Raw genomic sequence first — 9,786 nt, 5'->3', positions numbered from 1 at the left:
ACTATAGGTGGTTTAATACCTTGTTGATGCTCTACAGATCTCCAGAATTAGGACTTAACTAAACAGCTAATAATATGTGGTAAAGAGAACTAAAATGAAACACCGAATAAACAACGGAATGAGAAAAAAAATTAATGGGGACAAGTTATAGTTCAATTATTATGAACAAAAAAAACCTCTATTAATAAAATGCACCGATCTTGGAGATTTATTAATAGCCATATAAATTATCAAATATCTCGAGACAATTATTAATAAGCACAAATAAAAATTTGCATGCTCCTAAATCGTATGTTTGTGGATCGCCAACAGGTTTTGCATCGAGTTTAGTTTGGGTGGGTTTATTTTGGTTTTGCTTGTAGTTTACCGTTAGAATTCCTCGAAATGTTATTATTAGAGAATATTTAAAAAATAACAATAATTTTGTTTGCAGTAATGTGAAGAAATAATATTGTATAATATAAAAAATATGTATAAAAAATAGTACTTTTGAAGGTGGATCAGTGAAGTTATTTCTGATTAATATCAGGAATCACTATTTATTGATAATTTATTTATTTCAAGATTTATTTCAGAAGAAAATGATGTTTATTTTAAACAATTATAATGAACGAATAAATTAAATAAACTAATGCAATGTAATTTTTCGAATAAATTGTTTTAAGATTCTCAAAAAGTTATACATATATACATATATAAATATAGGCTCCTGCGGAAATCCAGGCTTTTCGGGCCCTTTGCTCTATCTCTCGTTACCCGAGCTGAACTTGCAGGATGCAAGAGCTAAAGATGACAGTTGAGGTTCTACCTAAAACGTCATCTAGATACCAAGGGTCTTTTGAGAATCAAACCTGGATGAAAACCAGCTTGGTTCCCAAAATAATCTTTATTAATTGTATAGAATATTGTGTACATTTCTATAGTATATATTTATTATTGAAAGTATTGTACTTATTTCCTTTAATTTCGAGGTCACCTTGCAGTTCTTCAATGGTTGCGTATCGATGAACATTGGCGATTGACTACAGAACTTTTTCTTAGAATCCTAGTGAATATGATGATTTAGTGCAATTCGCAAAACTCGTATAAAGCTGGCTTGGTTGACACAGTGGTCAAGGCGACAGGACGATTATTTTACTGTTGCGACTGGTTCGAATCCTGCTGAGGCAATTGTGATTGTCCTTTGGCAAGAGTGCAACATCCGACAAGGAAAATGATTCCAGTCACGCCAGTAACCAGGCTGGATCAAACCGGATGTCTTTTGGTCCAACCTAACAAAACCTTCAACTTATACATCTTCAAACTTTCGAAGCTGAGAAAAATACGTTTAAAACGGTTCTAAGGTTTCTATGCTTTAGAAGCTTTTTACTTTATATTGTGTTGTGTATTTTTATTTTGAAAGGTCACCGTAACACGGGTAGAACTGTGGATTTATGCAATTTTTTCTCTGATCTCTTGAATATTAAAAAATAGCGCCAATATTTCTATTTTAAAAATTATTTAGCGCATCTAATATAAAAGTCAGCTCTTCGTTCAGCCAAAATCAATGAACAAAAAGTTTTATGCTACAAAAGATAGTTTTCTTCTATACTGTAATAAAAGTTAAAAATCATTTTATAGTAGCATTATGTCACAAAAAAAATAAATATTAGCTACTTATATTATCTTATATCCCTTGTTAACTTGTATCTAATATAATTTAATAATTTTTAAATATATATTTAACAGATTTTGACCGAGTACGAGTATTAAATAAGGGTTTTACCATTAAATAGCATTTACCTGATCTGTCTGTTCAAGCTGTCGCGGCTGGTTTAATTTATTCTTTCATCGAAATATCGCAAAGTATATGACTGTAACTTAAAAAGAGATTGGCGTAAACTCAACGACATAAGATGCAGGGAACCGTCTACCTGTTCTTTTGAAAATGTATATTTCCCTGTTTTATGATGTATTCCTTTCCTAAAGCCAGCGACGCTATTCAGCATTTCATTGCTATACCCAGTAGGTATATTTTCATTATGGTAAGGGTAATGGTTTAATTGATTTATAATACTAACTTGTACGTTACCGCTACTCAACTATGGTTTATTATTTGTGTCTGCGATATTTAATTACCAGCTGCAAGATCTACGCTTACATTTTGTTGTTATTTTTGTTATTAAGGTGATATATTTGTTAAATGTTGAGAAAGTTTTTCGACATTTTTTTGTAAATGCGCATAATTCACAAATATACAACTCATGTATCTCTGGATTTATCCATTCTTCAGAAAAACTGCTATTCTCTTTTTGTACTGCCTTTGAGTTAACAAACGAATTTTTCATGAACTTCTCATCCGGACTATCAGCTACTAAAATCGTATCTCACTGACAGACATTTTATTGTAAATCAAGGCGATGAACATACCGAATTAAATCCCATATATTCAGGAGTTCCGCAAGGTAGTGTACTGGGTCCAGTACTGTATCTTCTGTATACGGCTGATCTGCCCACCACAAAAATAACTACTGTGGCAACATATGCAGACGATACAGCAATCTTAGCATCCCATGAAGATCCAGTCACAGCATCAATAAACCTACAAACCCACCTGGAGCAAATACAATTATGGTTGAAGACATGGCGCATTAAAGCCAATGAATCAAAATCCACGCATATAACGTTTACCCTGCGTAGAAGAACATGTCCACCAGTAAATATCAATCATCGTCAATTCCCCCAAGCAGAGCATGTTAAATATCTTGGTATGCATTTAGATCGACGCCTAACCTGGAAGAAGCACATACTCTCTAAACGGAAACAACTAGGACTAAAATTATATCAAATGTATTGGCTCATTGGGCGCAAATCCAAGTTACCATTAGATAACAAGGTATTGCTGTATGAGTCTATACTCAAGCCCATTTGGACATATGGAATTCAACTATGGGGTACCGCTGGCAAATCTAATATATCCATCATTCAACGGTTCCAAAATAAGGTGTTGCGTGCCATTGTTGATGCTCCGTACTATATTTCAAATAAAGTGATACAACGCGATATTCCTCTAGAACCTATAACGAGTGTAATCCAACGTGTTTGTGTGAAGTACTTCGAAAGAGTGTCAGTGCATCCCAATGTACTCGCTAATCAGCTAAATATGCGACGTGATAGTGAAGTGCGTAGACTAAAACGTTTAACACCACCTGATCTGATTACTGGACATATGTAGAGTTTAGAACAAGCATTAGAATAAGACTAATTAATTAAGATAATATTTTATACAGAAGATTGCTTAATGAAGTGATTTTCTACATGCCATGTATATATAATATAGACATAAGAAATACTTATTGCCAATAGGGCAGATTGTGGACTCACGAAGAGTAATAGAAAAAAATGAACTTCTATCTCAAAGATTATAAATTAACAATTTTAACTAATATATTAATTTAGTTTCCTTTAACTTATTAACCATAGACGTCACGGAAATTAAATGCATAACCAGAATCGCAGCTCGGATGGCGTAGTGGTCAAGGCGACAGGGCGGCTCCCACTGTTGCGATAGTCGCGGGTTCGAATTTTGCTGGGACATAGTTGTAAATTTATGTTTCTGATTATCCATGAGGCAAATGTGGAAAAATCGGCAAGGAAAATCATCCCAGTCACGCCAGTGACCAGGCTGGGTAGGACCTCGTTAGTTAGGTAGATCAGTGTTAGTTGATACCAAGAGACTCATAAAATATGACCAAAAAAATATTTCATACATTTTCCGAAAGCATACTATATATTCTTTAGCGTATTATTAAATGATCGTAACTGTCGATAATCTAATAAAGCCCACGCAGGACACCCACCATTTTTTATCTATTTTGATTAATAAAAATTGCGGTTTGTAAATAACAATTTTCACGCTTTCTACATGATGAATGATGATGATAGATTCTCATATGTCATGCCTTGCGAAAATAGTCTATATATATTTTTAACTATAATACTTTAATTTAGATAATTTGAACCGTGAATTCAAACTTTTCGTAGGTCAATATTGATGGAATTTTGAAATGGAAATATTTTACGGATGATTTAACAGCTATGGGGCATCCTATTTATAATATCTACATATAAAGCAAAGTTTTTTGTACATAAGTCATCAAAATTTTTAATGTACTGCCATTTGTAAATTAGTTTCAGAATCAGACAATAATTTCCTTCTCATTCAATTCTCTTCTAATCTCTTTAACAATTTCCTTTGACATTATTGCTCTGATGATCCAAAAATATAACAAACAAAAGTTTACAAAAAGTTAGGCAATTAATTTATATTTGTACACTCTATTTGACACATTTATCTAGAATTTCGAAATATCATATACGTGCATTACAAACTTTTCGGTCATACCTGTTAAATATGAACCGGTTTTAGAACAGAAATATTTGTATAACGAATCATTGCTTGCAAGTATGGAATCAGACGTTAACAATTCGAAAGAAGAATAGCAATGACAAAGCGATACCATCGAAGAAAGTTTTATTGATTTCATGTAGGATTTTTCAATTGGGATAGGTCAATGCCGTTAATCTGTTGCGGCCATATTGTTTTAGCAAGGTCTGCTGTGCAGTATTCGTTCATTATCGCACTTATTTGAGTGAATAACATATTCCAATTATAAAACCTTTTCAGTAATTGAATGTTACTTCAAAATGTAGTCATCAATGTTTGCTGGTCAAATTTGTTACCATGGACAAATTAAAAATGCCAATTCGGACGAGAGCACCTCCTGTGTCTGCAAGATTATACAGGATAATTCGAGCATGATTTATCATAATTACGGTAAAAAGAACTGTGAATCGAACAAGCCGCTAAAATGCTCAGATATTTATATTAGAGATAATAACTAGTAAGTACTTTCATATTGATTTATTTATTTCAGATCACTAATTAATTATGCTCAGCATAAACTAGATGAAAATCTACGTATAATGATAGCTAAAATTTGCTCTCGTATCATAACTTTAGTAGAAGGCGAAATAGATTATTTTAAATTAATTTCACCTTACGTTAAATATACTTTGAACAATCGGAATATGTAAATTAATTTATTACTGCTGTTCTGTTGTACTTGCATCACTAGACAAACAATGCGAGTACGGGATTATTATATCAATATCTATTTCCCGAATGAAAATAAAACTAAACTGTTAAGCTAAAATTAAGAATATTCTTATAAACTAAGCAAGTTCGTGTACTTTGGTTCGCTTAAATATTCTGATTTTCTGCGTGTTATCGAGTAGATTTATTGCTTCTACGTAGCTATAACATAGCAAACTTATTCCATGATTTAAGGCGAAATCTTGGATCAGTTCGTGTATCCATTTGACTTCGAGGCCATCGTGCAGCTCTTCGTTGGTTACATAGTAAAAAGAATTTTTTTTATTTTGACGGCGTTCGATTAATAGTTGATTTAGTGTTTTAGTGCTATATTTACAGCCCATAGGCCTTAATTCGCTTTATAATTGAGTGATAAACCCATCTTTTTAAGTCAAGTTGAGAGTATCGTCCTCTCAAGAAAATTACAGGGCAATATTTCCTTTCTTGCAATGTTTTTTCAAAAGCCGAAATTACTCTGTGCACTTGGTGGATTGTCGACTGGTAATTTCTAAATCCTCCAAACTGGAAATCTAGTATTTCTATAAATAGTTTAATACTTTTTAACAGCAGCCTCAAAAATAATTTTGATATTGTAGATAACAGTGAGCCTGTAAGATCCAACTTGTTCTGCCGGTTTGCCAGTTTTTTCAACACGTCATGTATGTTAACATAATGATTGCTCTTCGTGGCAGATCTCTCAATAACTCAGGTGAAATATCATCAATTCCATGAGTCTTTTTAGGATTGTGTAAATTTGTTAGTAAGAAAAAGTTTTTTTTTAAATTGTCGTGCCTAGTGTTACTACACAAATTAGTGCCAAGCACTAGGGTAAAATATACAATTGTGAAAGGTTATCTAATGGTAATCTAGCTCTTAATGAAGTGGTGCAACATTTTATAAACTTTATGCAACTAATGTTCACACGATAACTGTAACACGTGATGACAAATACATATATACAGGATTTTATTAAAATTTCTGTATCTTATAGCGAAAATATCATTGTAACAAAACTTATTTTAATATTGATAATAAAATGCATATATTGTACTAACTCCGCAGTTTTATTTGAATCTAATCTTGCCTTAAGAATGAAACTTAATTCACATTTTTTTGTTGTGTCCGAATTACCGAAATGATTTGCTTTGAATTCTTATTCACGTATTATTATATCGTACCCCATTTGTATCATTTCGATGCTAATACATTAGGATATTATAGAACTATTTCTCGGAATTATTCGTCATGTTTGTTCCTCGATATACAAAATTTTGCACTGAAACTTTGTTCAAATTTGTTTAATTATATTTCAACATTAGCTATTGAAAAACCCATATATAAATATATATTCATATGTTATACTATGACATTCATTGTTTGTTCGAAAATAAATAAGTTCTCCACTAGACTCATCAAATACCACAAATTAGCGGATACAATTTAAATCAATATTTAGTGATTCATTAAATATGTTAAACCATCTGATCTTGTATAGTGTTGTGTAGTGAGGTTCTTATATTAAAAAATTCAGCAGTGACATGTATAAACATTATTTCACCAGAGACTAAGATAGGGCCGATGGGTCCTCCTAGTTATATACCTAGATTTAAGTTATCATAAAGAAAAATTGTAGGTTAGACGGAAACGACTAGTAACAATATATTAATTAAATAATTAAAAAAAAAATTAAATGTGTTAGCACCAATACCATAAAAGATGATGTCTTCAATACTTGTATATCAATTAGTTCTAGTCCTATGTTGGGAAATTAGGATAGTTTTTTTATTGTGTTATGTAATATGCAGACTGCACTACCGGTATTTCTAACGCAATGTTATGATTTGACATATATGTCATTTTAACAAGTTTTATACCATAGAATAAAGAAACTTAGATGCGCATCTCCTATATTAAAATTGATTCTAAGTTACACTCGGAATCCCCGTGTGAGGGCGCCTATGCATGCGCCGTATGACAGTCAGTTACGGCGGGAAATTTAAAAATGTATAGTAAAAAATTTTACGGGAAATTAAAAAAAAATTCTTTTAATGTTACTGGGAAAATAAAAAATAAATATATTTAAATATGTTTTATTGATATATTACCATTGATACAAGTGATACAATCACAAAGATCTCCACTACCCAAAACACGTAATCCACTGATATCATCTTCTCTCTAATATTTAAAACAAACCTAAAACAAACATTAATATAAGATAATACAACTATTAATGTTTCTGTTGTATTATTTTTTAGAATCAACTTAATTAACAACCTACCTAAATTGAGGTACATTTTATCAAATATAACAACTGCAGTTCGGTCTATACAGTCAAGTTTTTGAACCAACGACCAAAATTAGAGTAAAATTATCTGTACACATATACATTTCAAGTTAGAACCTACATTTTATAATAATAAACATACGTTTCTTATTATATACTTACTCCTAGGTCTTGTTGGGGTAGAAAAATCTCCTATATATCTATCAGCCTCAAAAAACTTATGTGATTGTAATATTGCTATTGAGGGCATATTTTGCTGGTCTTGTGAAGGTAAAGAATTTCAATAAATATTGCTTAATTATTTCAATGCAATAAATCATTACTATTTAGCACAATACTTATTATTTAAATTACTAGTAGGAATTATATCTCGTTTCAGCCATGGCTCTCCACATTTTGGTCTATAGTCTTCTTCTTAAAATGATTACAAAGTTTCTTGGACGTACATAGGAGATCATAAGAGATCCCCTTAAGGTTTTCTTTCAATTACACATAAATTAAAATACACAGAATAGTCTAAAGTAATTGTCAAAATTATATAAAACACATACCGAAAAACTTAACGTAAATAAACAACACAAATTATATCACCTAAAACTGGCCGTTAGCTGCTAGGTTATAATTATTAATACCAAAGCCGAACGAGAGAGAAACACACATATAGCTATTGCATTTTTCATTTATATTTGGCCGCGTAACGGGGATTCCGAAAAGCTTAAACGTGGGACCCAATTTTTCCATATAACTTTCACTTCTAAATTTCTTTATTCTGTTTTAAACCTATACATGCTATATTTTCTGAAAATACAACACCATTAATTAACACCTCTTTGAAATTATCAAATTTCATGTCTGAAAACGTGCATTTGCGGCACGCATTACTTATTTTTTTATTTAGACAAAAGAAAAAAGCCACCAAAAGTCAGCGTTTATCGGGTTATTGACTGTAAGTATCTCCTGAAGAGATATTCCCAACATTCAAATCTATTTTTGCTCGAGTTCTCCAAGATACGCATTAGCAAAACAAGCACTATTTGGAAAGTTTGCGGGTGACATAGTCATTATGGCTAAAGACATTTTTCTGTCTAGAGCCATAGAAAAATTCGACATTCGACAAGATCCAGCAATGAACTGGAAAATATTTGATAAAAATTATATTACTCGGGGAATACTCAGTCTCGAAGGTAGATTAAATCTGAACATCGTGTTAAACAAGAAACTGCAGTGATATATTTATCAATATTAATCAATTAATAATGAAACCTATTTCAACTTATGGGGATTAAATATAAAGCTTCGTTAATCAATCCTACCAATATATAATTCTTCGGCTATCACTATACAACCAGCAGAGAACTGCACGATGATCTTGAAATTAAATAGCAATATTAAAAACATGAAAGAAAGCGGTTAAATAACCAAGAGAGAAGTAATACAACTACTAAATGACTCACTGTACTTTGAAAACTCGCAATAAATGTCTAATTTCAATAATAATATAATAAATAATGATATTTAAAAAAATAAAGTTTAGAAACAAAAACATGCTTTATAAGATATTAACTAGAACAAATATTATTCTAAAGTCTGATACGTCATATATTTTTTTCAGATCAGATTGATTAAAAAACATTAATAAACGTCTTTATAACCTAAAGTTCAATGAACGGTAATATGAGGCAAAAACATTTGTTTAAATTAAATACAAAACAGTATACTATATAGTATTTTATATCACGGTAAAATGTTGTTTTGTAAATTGTTGCAATAATGCGTAACATTACTTTTGCCAAATACTAATTAATATTTTATCATTTTTCTCAAGGACAGATACAAACACAAGCAGGAATTCTCGAGCACGAATTGCCGACCTTGCCTAAGTAGGTTAACTGAATTGCGAGCCTACGTCAGTAGTGCCAAAACAGTTATACATATTTCATTTAAGATGTTCTTCTATTAATCATCAATGAGTGAATGGATATTTAGTGACCGAAGTTCCTGATTCATACACTCTCTTAATATTATCTTATATTAGTATATTGTATAATACTAAATAGATTTTTATTTTTTAGATTTTGTATTTCTAATACTTTCGATTAATTCAAAAAAACCATACGCCAGTGATATTGACATTCAGCGAAAATATAATAAGAAAAGGAAGAAATCCAAAGTTAACACGTTAACATTAACGTTAAACAAGAGAACACACTGGGAAGGATTTGCTGAAGAATTGAACAAACTGAAGACAACTGAACAATTAAATTTTGAAGCAGAAAAACTCGTAGTAGATATTCAAGCTGCTTGGAATAGTACTCCAAAAATTAAGAGTACAATTAAAGGGATTAATTATCCAAAAGAAGTAAAG

At 31.2% G+C, this 9,786-nt stretch overlaps 1 long non-coding RNA gene across 1 annotated transcript; it reads right to left on the bottom strand.

The window, feature by feature from the left end:
* Positions 1 to 7,245: 7,245 nt before the first annotated feature.
* LOC143196124 (uncharacterized) lies at positions 7,246 to 7,992 on the bottom strand. Its single transcript, XR_013005669.1, has 3 exons — positions 7,584 to 7,992; positions 7,416 to 7,509; positions 7,246 to 7,330 (listed from the first exon to the last, which is right to left on the bottom strand). It is a non-coding gene; the product is annotated as an uncharacterized LOC143196124 (long non-coding RNA).
* Positions 7,993 to 9,786: the final 1,794 nt, after the last annotated feature.

The sequence above is a fragment of the Rhynchophorus ferrugineus genome, unplaced genomic scaffold, assembly GCF_030347505.1.
Source record: "Rhynchophorus ferrugineus isolate W39M unplaced genomic scaffold, kcgeb_rfMv2 rfM4, whole genome shotgun sequence".
NCBI lineage: Eukaryota > Metazoa > Arthropoda > Insecta > Coleoptera > Curculionidae > Rhynchophorus > Rhynchophorus ferrugineus.
The sequence above is the reverse complement of the archived record's forward strand: the minus strand, read 5'-3'. Positions and strand labels throughout refer to the sequence as shown.